Here is a 16,168-nt window from a genome sequence, read left to right as displayed (position 1 = left end):
TGGTACTGTGATGGAGTGGTGTCCCATCGATTAGTCGGCCACTTTGCACCAAGCATGGTGGCAGAGTGACTCACATGGATTCGGTACACCAAAATCTGGAGCGAAAGCAATGGGCCTTCCCACGCTGGTTGGGACGCACGTCAGTGTCTTTTCCTTTGATGTCAAAACAGAACGGGCTCAGTTATTCTCTGGGGATGACAATGGCACCACAGCGCCTTCTGCCCAATGCTAGGAGAGGCACCAGATCTGCTAACCAAGGCACGTTGCGGGCTACAGGCTTACTTCTGCAGAAACTGTCCAGCTCTCAGGTGACCACCGTCCTTCCTAATGAGATTCATTGGCCACCTCCTGCCAACATAGAGGACACTGGGATTACACCCACAGAACACCTTCCCAGTGAGAAAAACGCAAAACTTTCCTCCTAGGAAATAAGCCCAGTAACCTTTAAATAAAATTAACCTCGAAATCGTGGCAAAAATGAGCCAATATCGTTTAGCGGTATGAGGTAGTTATGTCACAAGTCAAATGTGACAGGGATGTTGTAACATCCCCATAACCGGATCGGTTAAATCACAATTATCATGTGATCATAAGACTAACACTTCGGAAACAGTACCGAAACGCAACCACAAGGAAATTAGGAAATATGTATTTACTGCTGAAAATAAAAGCCTTATTTTCTGCTTCATATAAAAACACGTGGTGATTTTGATAAAGTAGTGAAAAATCACAGTGAGTCTTACACCTTAAAAGTACGTACTATTCGCAAAAGGGTGATTCGATCGGTTATCCCCGTAATTTGCACGAACGCACATTTACTACCATAAGTAAAGGTGTCGCCGGTACGAACATCTCTGCATCGAGTCCGAAGTTAAGCTACTTTGATTTAAAAAGTATATTTTCTACCAAATTTAAAAAACATGAATTCTGATGGAATTTTTGTGGCCCAAATAATAAGGACATAAGAGTGAAACCACGTCGCGACACAATGACGCTTACCTGTACGCGATTGTTCTGTCTAATCCGACCAAAAACATAAAATAACTTTGCTGAGAAACACCTGATACTATTTTGGTCTTAAAATGAAAATTCAGCACCGGCATACTGCATGTCAGGCCACAACAGGATGACTTCAAACAGGTTGCAGTAAGAATAAATTAGATAATACAATAAAATGGAGCCAGATTAATCCCCACAAAAATTATTAATTCAATTTAATGGGAATAGCTACTTTTTGAACGTAGAACAGTAAGTACTAACAAAACATGTATTTTCTCAGATATTAAAGCAATGACATTTGACTTTATATAAAGTAGGTACAGGATCTTGTCCCAGGTAACAATAATATGAGGGTTGGCAGCATAAACAAGCAGTTGATTTTATTTCGCATTTTGATGTTTTGCGGAATAGTAGTTGAGGTAAACCTCCCGGAAATTGCGTGTTTCTAATTCTTTAATAACATTAGGTAATCGAACATCTATGCAGTAAAGCCGACTCACTTAAATAATTTGTCTTTTCTTGCGATCTGTACCTATCACACTTGTTTGAATTCCGTAACGGACAGTGTATTTTCTGTCCTAGAAACACTCTGATCTATTTCCAAAAAGTTGGGTGTGGTTCATGTACGGTATTAAGACAATGTAATGAACTTTATATCTGTGAGTTGTTTTGTAAACTGTACCTGTCATGCCTGTTTCAAATTCCATAACGAATGAGATATTTGTTGGCTTAGACGCATTATTTCCACAAAGGGGTCTGCAAGAAAGAGAGAATTGCATAGAAATGGAGAGAGTGGAAGGGGGAGAGACAGAGGAGGGACCCAGCAGCGGGGGACGTTAAGATGATGTCATAGAGAGGGATGTGGCTTAGGACGGATTCTGGCCCTGACATCCCTCAGTGAGAACCTCCACTTGCCATATTCTGAGGAACAATCAGAGTGAATATTTAGTCCTGAATTCCCACTGGACTTCTACTGTCATAATCTGCTCATTAACGGGCATAATCTTCCAGTAAAGTTTTAACATGTCAACTGTGTACATGCGTTGAGACACTTGACTCAAAACACCCATATTACCCAGATTATTTTCATCCATTATTTGAGAATAAGAGCACTTAGTGACTACTACATCTACATCTACATCCTTACTCTGCAAGTGACCCTTACGATTTGTAACTATCTCCTTTTCCTGTTTCAGTCGCGAATGGTTCCTGGGAAGAATGACTGCTGATAAGCATCCATTGGGCTCAGTCTGCAGTTTTGTCTTCATGATCTTTCTGCAAGGTATGCGTAGGAGAAAGCAGTGTATCTATTGACTCTTCTAGCGACTTACACTCTCGGAGCTTCAACAGTAGACCACACTATGATGCAGTGCGCCGCTCTTGCAGCGTCTGCCATTGGAGATGTTTATCGTCTCCATGCTTACTAAATGAACATATAACGAAGCTCGCTCCCCTTCTTTGGATGTTCTCTTTTCCCTTTATCAATCCTATCTGGTATGAATTTCACACTGACGAATAGTGATCGAATGAGAGTGCTGTAAGCTACCTCCTTTCTTGGCTACAATTCCTGAGGACTCTTCCATGAAGCTCAGTCTGGCATCCGCCTTGCCTGCGATTAGTTTTACGTGGTCATTCCACTTTAAATCGCTACGTACCCATGTTCCTAGATACAAGGGTTATTCAATTATTAGGGTCTGATCAGTCGTGAAATCAAAGCCACAGTGAAAATTTGCTGAAGCTTTGCACAGATGCGTTGCGCAGTGTCTGTAACAGCACCACTTAGCTTCATGCCGCTCTTTTCACTTCTGAGTGCATAGTGAGCACGTAAAGATATCTAGAAAGTAGTGTCTCCTTCCATGTTTAAGTCCCTGCTGGGAGATTACACCTAATATCATAAAACCCACATAACGTAACTGTCACATATTATCCTCTTCATGATAGTTCTCGGCGGCACACTGCAGGGGCAATGAAGACATTCCCACAACGTTTGTAATGGGAAGTGTTTGATCACTCACCACACAATTTCTGATTTTCATCTCTGCTCACATGAACCGCTGGCTCTGAAGACAACATTTTGACACAGACAACGAGCTATAGGGCAGCTCAGAGAGTTTAGCTTTTCTAACCCATCGACCTGATTAAAGGATCTAACATTTCTCCTCATGAGAGCGTCCTCCAGAGATCTGAATGGGGACCCACCTCCGGAATATTTTATCTGTGATGATTCTGCGGGATAGGCAGTGTTTACACCGACCTCAAACGACGCTGTCAGCGCATCGTTCCGAAGTCGACAGTGACTCCAGATTGGTGTCGCCTGCTTAGCTAGGTGGTAACGTGCTCGCATCCCAAGCAAGCGGGCCCGGGTTCGATTCCCTGCCGGGCTGGAGATTTTCTCCGCTCGTGGACTGGGTGTTGTGTTGTCCTCATCATCATTTCATCCTCATCACCGGCGCGCAAGTCGCCCAATGTGGCATCGAATGAAATAAGACTTGCACTTGTCGGCCGAACTTCCCCGAATAGGGTCCTCCCGTCCAACGATGCCATACGCTCATTTCCATTCTTTCCAGATTGGTCACCAGTGGAGGCCTCGCTCGCTCCGGATCATCCGTCACTCGCCGTAGGACAGACGGGTGGCCCTACGTACGAGTGTAAATGTTGCCACTAATGGCTACTCGCTCAACGGAACTAACAGTATTCATCCACGCCTCCTTGTAAGTCGAGATCTGGGCCAGAAGACACGACGAACCTGGGAAGAATGACATCGACCCCGTGCCACACTCATCAGTTACTAGAAGCGACAGTATTCGGTTGGATGAAAATTGCCACAAAGTACTGCAATCGTGTGTCATAGTCTTTGTAGTACAGATTTCTACCTTGTATCCAACTCCTACAACTGCAGGCATAACAGATACCATTATCATTAAGCCATTGAGTAGAGATGCATGTCCATGGGAAATTGATTCAAAATGAATAGGTCAAAAGGAAAGCATTCCTTTGACTAAAGTGACGACTTTATTTCAGAAATACATATATAGGCTGAAAGGTTAAGTCTCACATTTCCTATGAACAGTCATAGATGTGCGATGTGGGTAGTATTTGTGACAATACAGATGTCTATTTTGTGCAGCATTTTCTGCCAGGGCCGTTGCGCCGTAGCCCGATCAGTGGAGTTAAATGCTCTGGCTATCAGGTGCCTTAGGTTCTGTAAGTCGCGTGGAAATAAGAGATTACGTCAATGTGGCACGGTTCAGTCCTGCTGCAAAATGAAGCCGGATACCTCTTTTGTCAACTGAGGCAATAAGCAGAGAGAAAGCATATATTGATCTATGCCTGGTAGTTTCTGCGACGAGAAAAGGACCAGAAACTCTCAGTTATGGCGCAGAAAATATTAAATTTCGGAGAATCACATTGTTGCTAAGAGACCTGAGAGTTTTCTACACCCCATAGTCTCAAATTATGTTTGTTCAGTTTGCCTCTTAAGTGAAATGTGGTTTTGTCAGAGAGTCTGTCGGCGAAAGCATCCATCTCCATCCGTGCTTCAAGACCAATGCATAATTCCATCCGTTTCAGTTTATCGGCTGGTTTAGTGCCTACAACGTTCGAATTCTATAAACCATGAACTGCAGACTCTTACGCAACGTACGTCACTTTACTGATTGCGATACATTCACTTCTCTGCTGGCACAGCGCGTGGATTCTCTGGAGCTTTTTTCGTAGATCGTACCAATGTTTTTCACCGATTGATTCTCGACGGATGGCTATCCTGTGGTATTCTTCTTGCATTCTATCTCCTCGAATGGCTTTGCCCAGCTAGCAGTGTTCCGGCGGTGTGGTGCCACCTTACGAAATTTGGTCCGAAAATGTCTTTGGACAGTGATTATTGGTGATGTCTTTGCGTATTCTACGACACACGACTCCTCCAGCGATGAATAACAACTGCGATGTTCCATTGATTCGTTGTTGCCAACCGAAACCGAGAGAGTTAGCCTTGTTTGTGTATTTCTGAAATAAAGCCCTGCTGTTCTCACAGGAATAGTTTCTTATTGTCCCGTTCATTTTGAATTATCCTATAGAGTAGCTGTAGTTTCGCCTTGCTTTCAGCTGTTAGGAGGACCAGCGTAGCAGGGCCCCTTTACTCCATCATCCAGATCGGTGCAGGATCACTACCGAAAAGTCTGCTGCTCTTTTGCAGAAACCACATCTTTTTCCAGCGTCTCCATAGACACTCGTTCAATGTGGGTGCACCTATGGTTCGGCTATATGCATCGTGGAGGCATTGAAGCCACCCCACCTCGGCAATGTCATGGTTTGTGGAAAGTATGAGAGGTAACGAATAATTTTGGACTCCATAAATCATGTAACAAATTCATAATGTATATAAAATCAGCAAAAGAATAGCCAAGAAGAGTTTTCAGTGATATCCAAACACAAGCTGGTTATGATTCTATTTTGGACACTGCCTAGGTAGAAAAAAATGCGAACAACGTACAGCTGAACAAAGCGAATAGTGCTTTTAATAGGACATACAACCGTTACATTGATAAATCATCGTCAAGACGAGCTAAACTTAAACTGCAAGTTAATTATAAACAAGAAAGAACTACTCATAAGACAAAGACAAAAGTCTGAGAACACCATTCGCCAAATGACCTGTTGAAAAGACTGTAAACTGCTACTATAGGCTCGGAGGAAGAGACTATTTTTACCAAAGAAAAGAACAGGTTTCGGGAATAAAACAAGACGAATGACACCGAGAGACTGAAGGAACCATAGGTAAAGTATGTGGAAGTCATTCAAAATGGAACAGAATACAGATGTCTTACCGACAATTTTAAGGAGTTCCTCAAACAGCGCTTTAAGATGTGAAGCAGTAAAAACTACAACTCAGAGAGAAGACATACATAATGCTAAGGCCGATGTCAAAGATTCAGCCACCTGTTATAATAATAAAACAATCCTTCATCATTAGAATCTTTCTCCGTAGTTCTATAGAAGTGTTAAGAATAAAAATACACTGCCAGAAATATGCAACACCCGCAAGGATAAATCATTTTACTTACAAATGACGTGACAGTTAAAAAACAGAGGATGTGTTAGATAACTATGGGTTTGGCTTTAGGAAAGATAAAGGCACCAGAGAAGCAATTCTGACAATGCTTTTGATAATGGAAGCAAGACTATAGAAAAATCAACAGACGTTCTTACGATTTGTCGACCTGGAAAACGCGTTCGACAGTGTAATGTGGTGCAAGATGTACGAAATTCTGAAGAAAATAGGGGTAAGCCATAGGAAAGGCGGCTAATATACAATATGTACAAGAGCCAAGTGGGATTAATGAGAGTGGTCGACCAAGAAAGAAGTGCTCGGTTTAAGAAGGGTGTGAGACAAGGATGCAATCTTTAGTCCCTACTTTTCAATCTGCAAATCGAAGAAGGAGTGATGGAAATAAAAGGAAGGTTCAGGAGTGGGATTGGATTTCAAGGTGAAAGGATATCAATGATATGATTCGCTGATGACATTGCTATCCTGAGTGAAATTAAAAAAGAGTGAACAGTCTAATGAGTGCAGAATATGGATTGAGAGTAAATTGAGGAAAGCCGAAAGTAATGAGAAGTAGCAGATATGAGAACAGCGATAAACATAATATCGGGATTGATGGTCACGAAGTACATGAAGTTAAGGAATACTGCTACATAGGCACCAAAATTACCAATGACGGACGGAGAAAGGACGACATCAAAAGCAGACTAGCACTGGCAAAAACGGCATTCCTGGCCACGAGGAGTCTACTAGTATCGAAGATACACCTTGATTTGACGAAGAAAGTTCTGAGAATGTACGTTTGGAGTACAGCATTGTATGGTAGCGAAAAATGGTCTCTAGGAAAACTAGAACAGAAGAGAATCGAAGCATTTGAGATGTGGTGCGACAGAAGAATGCGGAAAATTAGGTGGACTGATAAGGTAAGAGGAGATTCTGCGCAGAATCGGAGAGGTGAGGAATATGGGGAAAACACAGATAAGGAGAAGGGACAAGATGATAGGACATCTGAGGCATGAGGGAATGTCTTCCATGGTACTTGAGGGAGCTGTAGAGGGCAAAAATTGTAGAGGAAGTCACAGATGGGAATACATCCAGCGAATAATTGAGGACGTAAGTTGCTACTCTGAGACGAATAGGCTGGCACAGGAGAGGAATTAGTGGCCGTGGCGGGCCATATCAGACTAGTCAGAAGACTGATGACCAAAAAAGAAAAGACAGGTTGTTCGTCATTGTAGGAGTTCCTGATGACAAATTCAGAACAAATGAAACCTACACGTCACCTTAAAGTGTGCCCAAACAGTCGTACCAGTACACAGTGTACCCTTTTTGACGGCAGCGCAGGAGTGAATTCTCGAATGCAAACTATCATAAAAGTGCCGAATGGCATCCTGTAACAGATTGCCCCGAGAATCTTGCACCTTTTGTTGTAGTTCGGCAGTGATTCCCCCTAGAAAGAATAAGCTTCCTCTTCATCGTGACTTATACGCTTACAGAAATTTGGTTATCTTGCTGGCCACGACAGTTGTTGTACTATACGAGGAGCACGTTGCGCCGACGAAGCCCTCTGTGGACGTGCACTGTCCTGCAGGAAAAGCACTTCACCTCCCTGTCTAAGCATGGCAGCAGCACGGCCGTAGCAACTTGTGCAAAGTAGTGGGCACTGGTTGCTTTACACTGCAGAGACACCAAACGTGACCACGAGGTGTAACTGATGCCCCCCTCCCCCCGCACCATGAAGCGTAGGATGGAACTGTGTGTCGTGAGGTACACTTTCTGGAATAGGTACCTCACTAGGTCTCGACCTACACGTATATATCCCTCACTCGCGTACAGACAGAATCTACTGTAATCAATGAAGACGACTGCGTGCCGTTCCACTCTCCCGTCAACTCTTCCACGACGCCAGATTGCAAATAGTACTTATTGTGGTGTGAATGGTGGACTGGCCAGAGTCCCACGTGATCTTAAGCCTGCTGCAAGCAAACGTTTCCTACTGGTCTCTGATGACACTGGCAGTATTTGCCCTGATTTCGTCCCTGGATGATGTTCGGTCGGCCACCACTGCTCGTACAATGGGCTGATCTTGACGTGCGTCTGTACTATGCGGGGGTCCAGAACCCGGTCTACGGGTGTGATAATGTTCCACTGACCACCACGACTCATTGTGCCCAACATGTGCAACAGTCCGATGATACGTCCGTCCATCTTCCCACAATGCTAACCGTTTTTAATGGCTGAAGCTGTTCATCAGGAGTACGTACTTGTTGGTGGGGCATAATTGGACTCTAGAATAAATGTTGCAAACACTGTTCGCACTTGAACTCAGCAGCATTACTGCTTCCAAATTCCAGACAGACGGTGCACAAACAGGCCTCTTGCGTGACATTTTTCTGCCGAAGACTGTGACAAATGAATCACTACCACTACAACCTCTCAGTATGCGCAAAGGCTTATTATACCCTTCTGCCACCAGACACCGTCCTTAAGGGAGTAGCACTTTTTTCTGCCAGTGTATAAATGAAAATATTAAAACTTCCTTACCACTTCCGTTGCAAATGTATCTCCCTGAGCACTTCGTGTGCATTATCAAGATACACAAAGGCACTCACCAATGATCGAAGTTAATGGAGATACCTGGGAGTTCGAATTTCGCAACGTGCTAAATGTGAGCAGTATTAACATAAAGTTTACAACAACAGAATAATATTGTAACATACCCATAAAATTAAAAAAAAATTCTGCATCTCCTGTAATCTACTCATTAATGCATTTTCATTTATTTCGCTATGTATAATAATCTCAGACAGCTCCAGCAGATCCCATTTTCTACACTTGGCCTGTACATTCAAAATTATGATGTCTTCTTCAGTTCCCAAGAAGTAGTGGCCTCATTCATGGATGTGCATGGCTATGAAATTATGAAGCCGAAAAGCGTTCCTGGCTTCCTTGTATATCAACTTGAAGGACATACCGATCTACCCGCTGTAGTTCGCAATAGACATTAATACCAGCTTTATCGAAACTATCAACATCCTGTTTTAAAATACTTGCTTCACACCATAGCGTTTTGTTGGTTCTACATCCGGCTTGAACTTTAAATAGCATAAAAATGTTCACTACTTTCTGAGATAAATTACCGAAATACGAAATCGTGACTCTCTTAACATTCTGTGTGGCTTTCTCATTTGCCCTCGTGCGGTGTTTCTCACGCATTAATTTATTAGCTACGTTTTCTTGGTATTAGCCAGTTATGGCTAGCGATCTTAATCAACTCAATCATTATATTTCAATCATTATATCTCATTGAGCTTTTAAACACTCTCTCTACACGACAGCATAGGGTGGAAAGTTTTTGGAAATGTCGATGACGAGATTTGTTATGAATCAAAATATCCGTTGTTGTCGGCTTCCTGTATATTTTGGAGGCACGCCTATTATCTTGCTTTACGATATTTACTTCAACGAATTTGCAGCTCACCATTTTTTCTTATTCGATGGTGAATTCAGTTTTAAATGCAAATAATTAACTTTATTTACAGTTTCCGTGACCTCCGCCGTTTCCCCTTCACCCATCAAAAGCAGCGCATCGACCACGTTGAAGTTATTGTACAGGACTTTATCAACGGAGTGGTGGGCATTAGAGAAGATTTTTCCACTGTAGTTTCTGACATGCTGGAGGCCATAACTTTTTGCTTGGAAATTTTATTGTTAATAGAGAAACAGTTATATTATGAACAAACTGTGATAGTTCAATGAATTCAGCAACTTCTTGGTTCTAATTACTCAAACGAAGAGCCCAGTCGCTCTACTTACGTGTCTGTATCCAGCTGTCTTTCCTGACGTTGTATAGGAATAGCTGTGGCCGTGACACTGTCATTTTCACTGACTGCACACACCAATCGATTTTACTTTTATTTTACCGATTGAACGAATAATCTCGAAGCACATTTCACGAGGACATGGTAACAAAGAAAGTGATCATGAATTTTTAACATTTTTATCTTCATCGCCTTTGGAAGATTCTTGTAGAATAATTCTGCTGATGAAAGCTTGCTCCTTCAAAATACGTCATGTTCAGTACTTTTGCATTCCAAAAGGTGGTTTATCATGCATTTTAACTTTGAATTTGACGACTACGACCTTGCATCCATCATAGATACAGTCATGATGCTCAGATTCTGGCAAAGACGAATTAAATGGGTTTAAATATTTAAGTTACGCTTGACTGACAAAATGTTTCTCGCATGTAATTATATTTTTAAGGCTCAAGATCAGGGAGGAGGGGAAGAAGAGTTTGACAGAGAGAGGGAGGAGGAGGAGGAGATGGAGAGAAAGATACGGGGGGAGAAGCAGATTAGGATATATATCCAATTTCCATAAACATGTAGCAATTGCGAGGCAATGCCGTGTTTGCGAATACTAATATAAATTACACTTCTGCGTCGAATACGTACAAGTGACTGGTATTAGAATCAACGAACGCTGTTAGCACTGAAGAAGACTCTCAAGTAGCGCCCCAATCGCTCTAGCCTTCGCAACCAGTTCTTCTATCAGTCTGGCATAGGCAGGAAGTCTAAGAAATGCTCAGGAATTTATTTCTAAATGCTGAAGAGACACTAATATAACAAATGTCACAAACTTGCTGAAGAAAATATGGATTGCTAACACATGAGGCACACGTTAGTAGATGAACATAACGAAAAAATGCACAGCCCTACAATGAAACCACTAATGAACAGGAACCTTACGAGGTACTGCATTATCTGTGACAGCCGCTCGGAGTGCATGACAACGCTGACGAACTGTGGAGATAACTTCAGAGCTGTAGTTGTTTCTGGTCTAGACGGGGAGGGTGGAATAACATGCCCCAGGCGTCCGGGCGATAAGTGAACTTTTAGAAATGAACCAAGTTCTGGCCGTTCAAGTGGAAAGTTCAAGTTAGCTAAGACCCAGCGGCAGCCACACGCTGCGACTTCACAGAACCCAAAGTTTCTCCAGCAAGTAGCATCCTTAGCTTCGTTATCCAACTAGGGTGAGAGTGGGCCACGGATACCCTCCATGATTCTGGGAACCGTTTAATCAGCCACTAATCAGAGGACAGTGGCTTTCATACAACGACTCATATACGATTTTGCTTCCCATACCTGGGAATCTATAAAACGGGTTTCGTAATGGGCTACTTCTTTACAAGAAGGACCCAGTGATTAATCAGACAGCTACACAAAGCCATGTATCTTAATAGATGCTCTTCCACTGATGGTTAGATGGGACAGATGGAGAAAAAAATATGATTTAGTGCTTTAGTATTAAATGAAGACCTGAAATTTACAATACTTCACAATTAATAATGCCAGTCCGCAGCTCGTGGTCGTGCGGTAGCGCTCTCGCTTCCCGCGCCCTGTTTCCGGGGTTCGATTCCCGGCGGGGTCAGGGATTTTCTCTGCCTCGTGATGACTGGGTGTTGTGTGATGCCCTTAGGTTAGTTAGGTTTAAGTAGTTCTAAGTTCTAGGGGACTGATGACCATAGATGTTAAGTCCCATAGTGCTCAGAGCCATTTGAACCATTTTTTAAATAATGCCAGCGCTTCGTACTCAAATCATGTTTTAAGAGTTCTATAGAATTATTTTAGGCATTCTTTCTCGCATACACCCTACAAATTTTCCATTTACGTATTTCTTAAATTCTTGGAGAATAACTGTCGAATAGCTGTTGTGTACAACATAAATTAATGTTGTATTAAAGACAGAAATTAGCCATGACTTGACTGCAACATCAGCCCAATAATGTAGATAGTTTCTGTTACATCTACAGTGCCACAAGCCACCTCACAATTATTAAAACAGATTATTCTTATTTTTTTCTAAAAATGGTACTTGCGAAGAATAAAGAAGTTTAGCATTTTACGCCAAAAACGAAGAAATTAGAAACGCTGCAGATTCTCGACGAGGAAGCAAATCTGCCGTGACTTCCTCAGAGAATCAGCCATGTCATTCACCCTAAACAGATCAGGAAAACGATGGGCATCCTAGATATGGACAGCTGGATGAAGATCCGAACCCAGTTCTTCTCCCGAATACCATTCCAACGGTTTGATTAGTGCACGACCTCGCAATACTCCGTTTCCTCCGAAATTTCTTATGGTTAGTTTTGACGACTATTGTTTATGGTGGGTAGCGAAAGAGGCGCAGAAATGAGCTCAGCCTGAACGTAGTCTCGATTATGTTCATTTTTAAACAGTTCTTAAATCTTTCTTAGTTATATTAAGAGACTTCAGAAAGTAAGTTGCACGTTATTATGGTAGGCCAAGTAATTTTTATTGAATGCTGCCGTACGCGTCATAGTGACGCAGATACAAGGCACTTTTTTCAACGTAGTCCGTTGGTTCCTCTAAACAGTCGTCCAGTAACTCGACATCAGAAACCTGCTCCTTGATCACAAAACCATTTGAGAACCACTGTGTGTACATCCTCATCGTAGAGAAATATCTTTCCCCGCAGATATCATTCAATTCGCCGAAAATATGGAAACCGCATGGTACAAGATCTGGACTTCGCCGTGACCATCACACACATTTGTACAGTCTTGGTCGAATTGTTGGAGCCATTTCAATACGGCTGGACGAGACACTGCATTCGGCCCATATGCCGTCAGAACTTGATTGGATCTTTGGGCAAATTAGCCGTTTTGCTCACAAGATCTTCAGTTACACACCTGTTATCCGTACCGCAGCACATTCTGAAGTCCGTACGTGACATACCTGTTTCAGTAAGATACAAACAACCAATATAATTTCAAGTTTATTACACAGTTTGTGAGCGTGGGAGAATGGCGCAAAGCGAACTCATTTGAATTCCTTAGAACTCCAAATATTAACATTAAATGTGGAGGCTGTCCATATTACGTACTACGCAGTGCTTACAAACATCATCTCATACGCTTATGGGACATATTAGCTTCGGACGATGTGAGGTGCTAACAAAACACCACTCTAAGGCCGAGTGAATAACGACTACAAAAAAGTCTCATTTACTTCTCACTGTATGCAAAATAGCATTACCAAAACTCAGCACCCATATTAAACAGTTGCACGAATAAAGACCAGTTATGACACTATTATATGGTTTGTCCCTTAAATGGTTTTCTTTGATAAGCGCATCCGTGCCCGTTTGGACGACCCTTAATGCGGAACTCGAGACTCGAATCCTTCATCTCCGATCGCCAACCGGCACCTCCCACCCGTCAAAGAAAAATGGGCTGGTAAAATAAAATAAGAACCTTCGGTCAGAGCACGGTTCGATCTACCGTCTGTCATCGATGACATTACGTCCCTCAAAACCTCGCTCTGATTTAGTACTTGCGTTATTATTTTTCTTTCCCTCCTATACGGAACGCCTTATCCATATTCATTCGTAGTTATTCCCTACTGGTTTTGTTAATATTTGCCTAGTAAGTTCTGTTTAGTCACCGTTTATTTTTTATTAATTCCTCGTTTTTGATATCGCTTCTTTTTTAATATTATTTTTACATTTCTATGCAAAGGAACACCCTTTCGCACTATTTCTCTGAAATTACTGAGCGTCTGTTCTAATACAACCTATTTATTTTTCCTGTCGTGTTATACAGTATCAACCATCAGAACACATGGTACTAAAACGAATCTCTGTTTCATGGAAGGAAGATTAACATTACGTTTAACGTCCGCTCGATGAGAGGTCATTAAAGACGGAGCACAAGCACGGGATAGAAAATCGGCAGTATGCTGTACACATCTACCCAGGGATTTGCCTCACGCGATTTGAGGAAACCACGCGAAACCTTTTCAATGGCGGATAGATTTGTGAACCGCCATCCTCCGGAACGTGACGTCAGTGTCTTACCTCTTCGCCACCTCAATCTTTTCGCTGCCTTAAGTCCTGCTACTTCCACAGCATGAGGTGAGATAGTTGCTAAACACTACGCAGGTGACAATTTCTGCTTGTTCAAACGGTGAACTAGTATGGAGTAGTAAAAGAAAACTGCAATCATGCCCTTTCTTCAATATGGGAAACCGAGTGTGCGGGTCAAACCAGATCCCTCCAGATCTCCGAAGCAAGTTCTGACATTGGTCTCATAACGCTCATAACTACCAACAACAGAAATTTCGGTGAGTTGTAGGTACTCTTTGTTAGTGATAGCCTATTCCTTTTCCTTCTAGACTGTTGTAATGTTTTTTCTGAAATTTTCTCTGGCTTTGGCACTTGTTGGAGAACTGTTACAAAGAGAAACATTACCTGATAAGAAATAAGCTCGTAATTATTTAGATGAAGCATGTTTTTCATTGCAGTGCGATATTTGCATGATGAACATAATGTGAATGCTAACTTTTCAATGGCACATTTTGTTCAGTTTTGCACTGTGGGGCAAAACCGGGTACAACGATTGGAGCAAAACGGTAACAACCCGATTTTGTCCCACGCTTTAAAGAAACGAAGACAACCATAAGGCAAAACACAACAAGCGGAAGTATCAGAAAGTGTGGCATTTCAGGATGAAATCCCTAAGGCCAATGCGCTCCAAGACAAAGTTCATCAATTTTATATGACCTAAAAATTTCAATACCCGCAAGATGAATTAATAGCTTTTCCTGGGACTTTGTAAATGAAATCTAACTGGTTGGTTGTGTTTCCTGGGACTTCTAATGCCTCTTCCAACACTTGAACTGGTAGAACCTGCAAAGAAAAATTCTGTTTTCCTCTCTATACAAAAATGATTTGGAAGCTGATGAAAAAATCAGGAAAGAGAAAGAAGAAAATAAAACTGGAAACAAAAACTTTTTATGGAGACGAATCGGAAACCCTAAGCAATAAAGAAAGCAAAGAAGCAGAAAAAACTGTTGGGAAGACTAAAACACCTTAAAAAAGTTAAAAAAACGTACTTCGGCTTTATGAGGCGAAAAAGACGTAGCAAGCATATTTTTTAATAGACTACATTCAGAATCGTTATCGAATGTGGGACGGAACCGGTAGCTTATCTTGTGCCTGGGCCAATGTCAATGTTCCAATGGTGACGAAGAAGACGCTACTTCGCCTACGATTTCTGTTACTAAGAACATAAATCGCAGACGAAAAAGTAGTTTTCTTCCTCAGCGATGGAATATTGTTCATGAGCGTACAGTATGTGTGCTTTTGTTGTTTATTAGAAAGAGTTTTCAAGACCTTTTCCGATGTCAGTGGAATGTTCCGAAAATTTGAAGTTCTTTAACAAAAAACCAATTTTGGTTCTTAGAGTAGGTTTATGGTATCCGTTAGTAATACTTCTAACGATTTTTTATGTGTTCTGATTTATCTTTGCAGACCATAAGAACCTTTTATCGACTTCAGTTTTTTTCTGTTCATTTAAAGGGATACCCCACTTTACTCGGCGGGTGGGGCAAAACCAGTGTTTTGCACCTAACGACATTGGTTTGCTTAAAGCTGAAATCGCACTAGTATCATGTTGTTGAATATATAGGAGCTCTGCGCAAACTTAATTTCCAAACGCAGTACACAGTTTTGTCCTTCTTTCGCCTACCATTATTTACTTAATTTACCTGTTTCGGAGAAATATGCTACTTGCAGTCGTTTGTCGCTAAAAACTAAAAATTTAACATTTTTATTTCATATCACTATGAGGTATACAAATTGTCAGACATCGCAGTGAGATTAAAAAGTCAGTTTCGAAAAAAACTAGACCAACCATTCTTAAAGATTATTTTTAGTGCACTCTAAGATAACGAATCGCTAGCGGAAAATGAATACCTCTTGAAGGGGATGTTCTCAATATTTTCCACCAAAGCATCGTTCTGTAACTTTATATCTTTTAGGGAAATGAATTTTTCAAGTTTACAATCTTCTCGGTGTACAGGCAGTGTCAAATCTGGGCTCCAAAGATAACCATCATCGTCTTCGTTAGTCGTTTCCTGGAGAAGAATATGATGATGATTATCTTCAAAATCTCAAGTTTTACTGTAGATTTCACACGATTTGTACTCTGAGAAGATATTATACAAGGATTCCGTCGTGGAAAACTTGGATGTCATCGAAAACTTTTTCTCACTAATACATTAAACCTTCTAAAAGAGTGCTGGGGTAGGAAACTAAAAGGTG

Source organism: Schistocerca cancellata, chromosome 2, assembly GCF_023864275.1.
Source record: "Schistocerca cancellata isolate TAMUIC-IGC-003103 chromosome 2, iqSchCanc2.1, whole genome shotgun sequence".
Classification (NCBI taxonomy): Eukaryota; Metazoa; Arthropoda; class Insecta; order Orthoptera; family Acrididae; genus Schistocerca; species Schistocerca cancellata.
The sequence above is the reverse complement of the archived record's forward strand: the minus strand, read 5'-3'. Positions refer to the sequence as shown.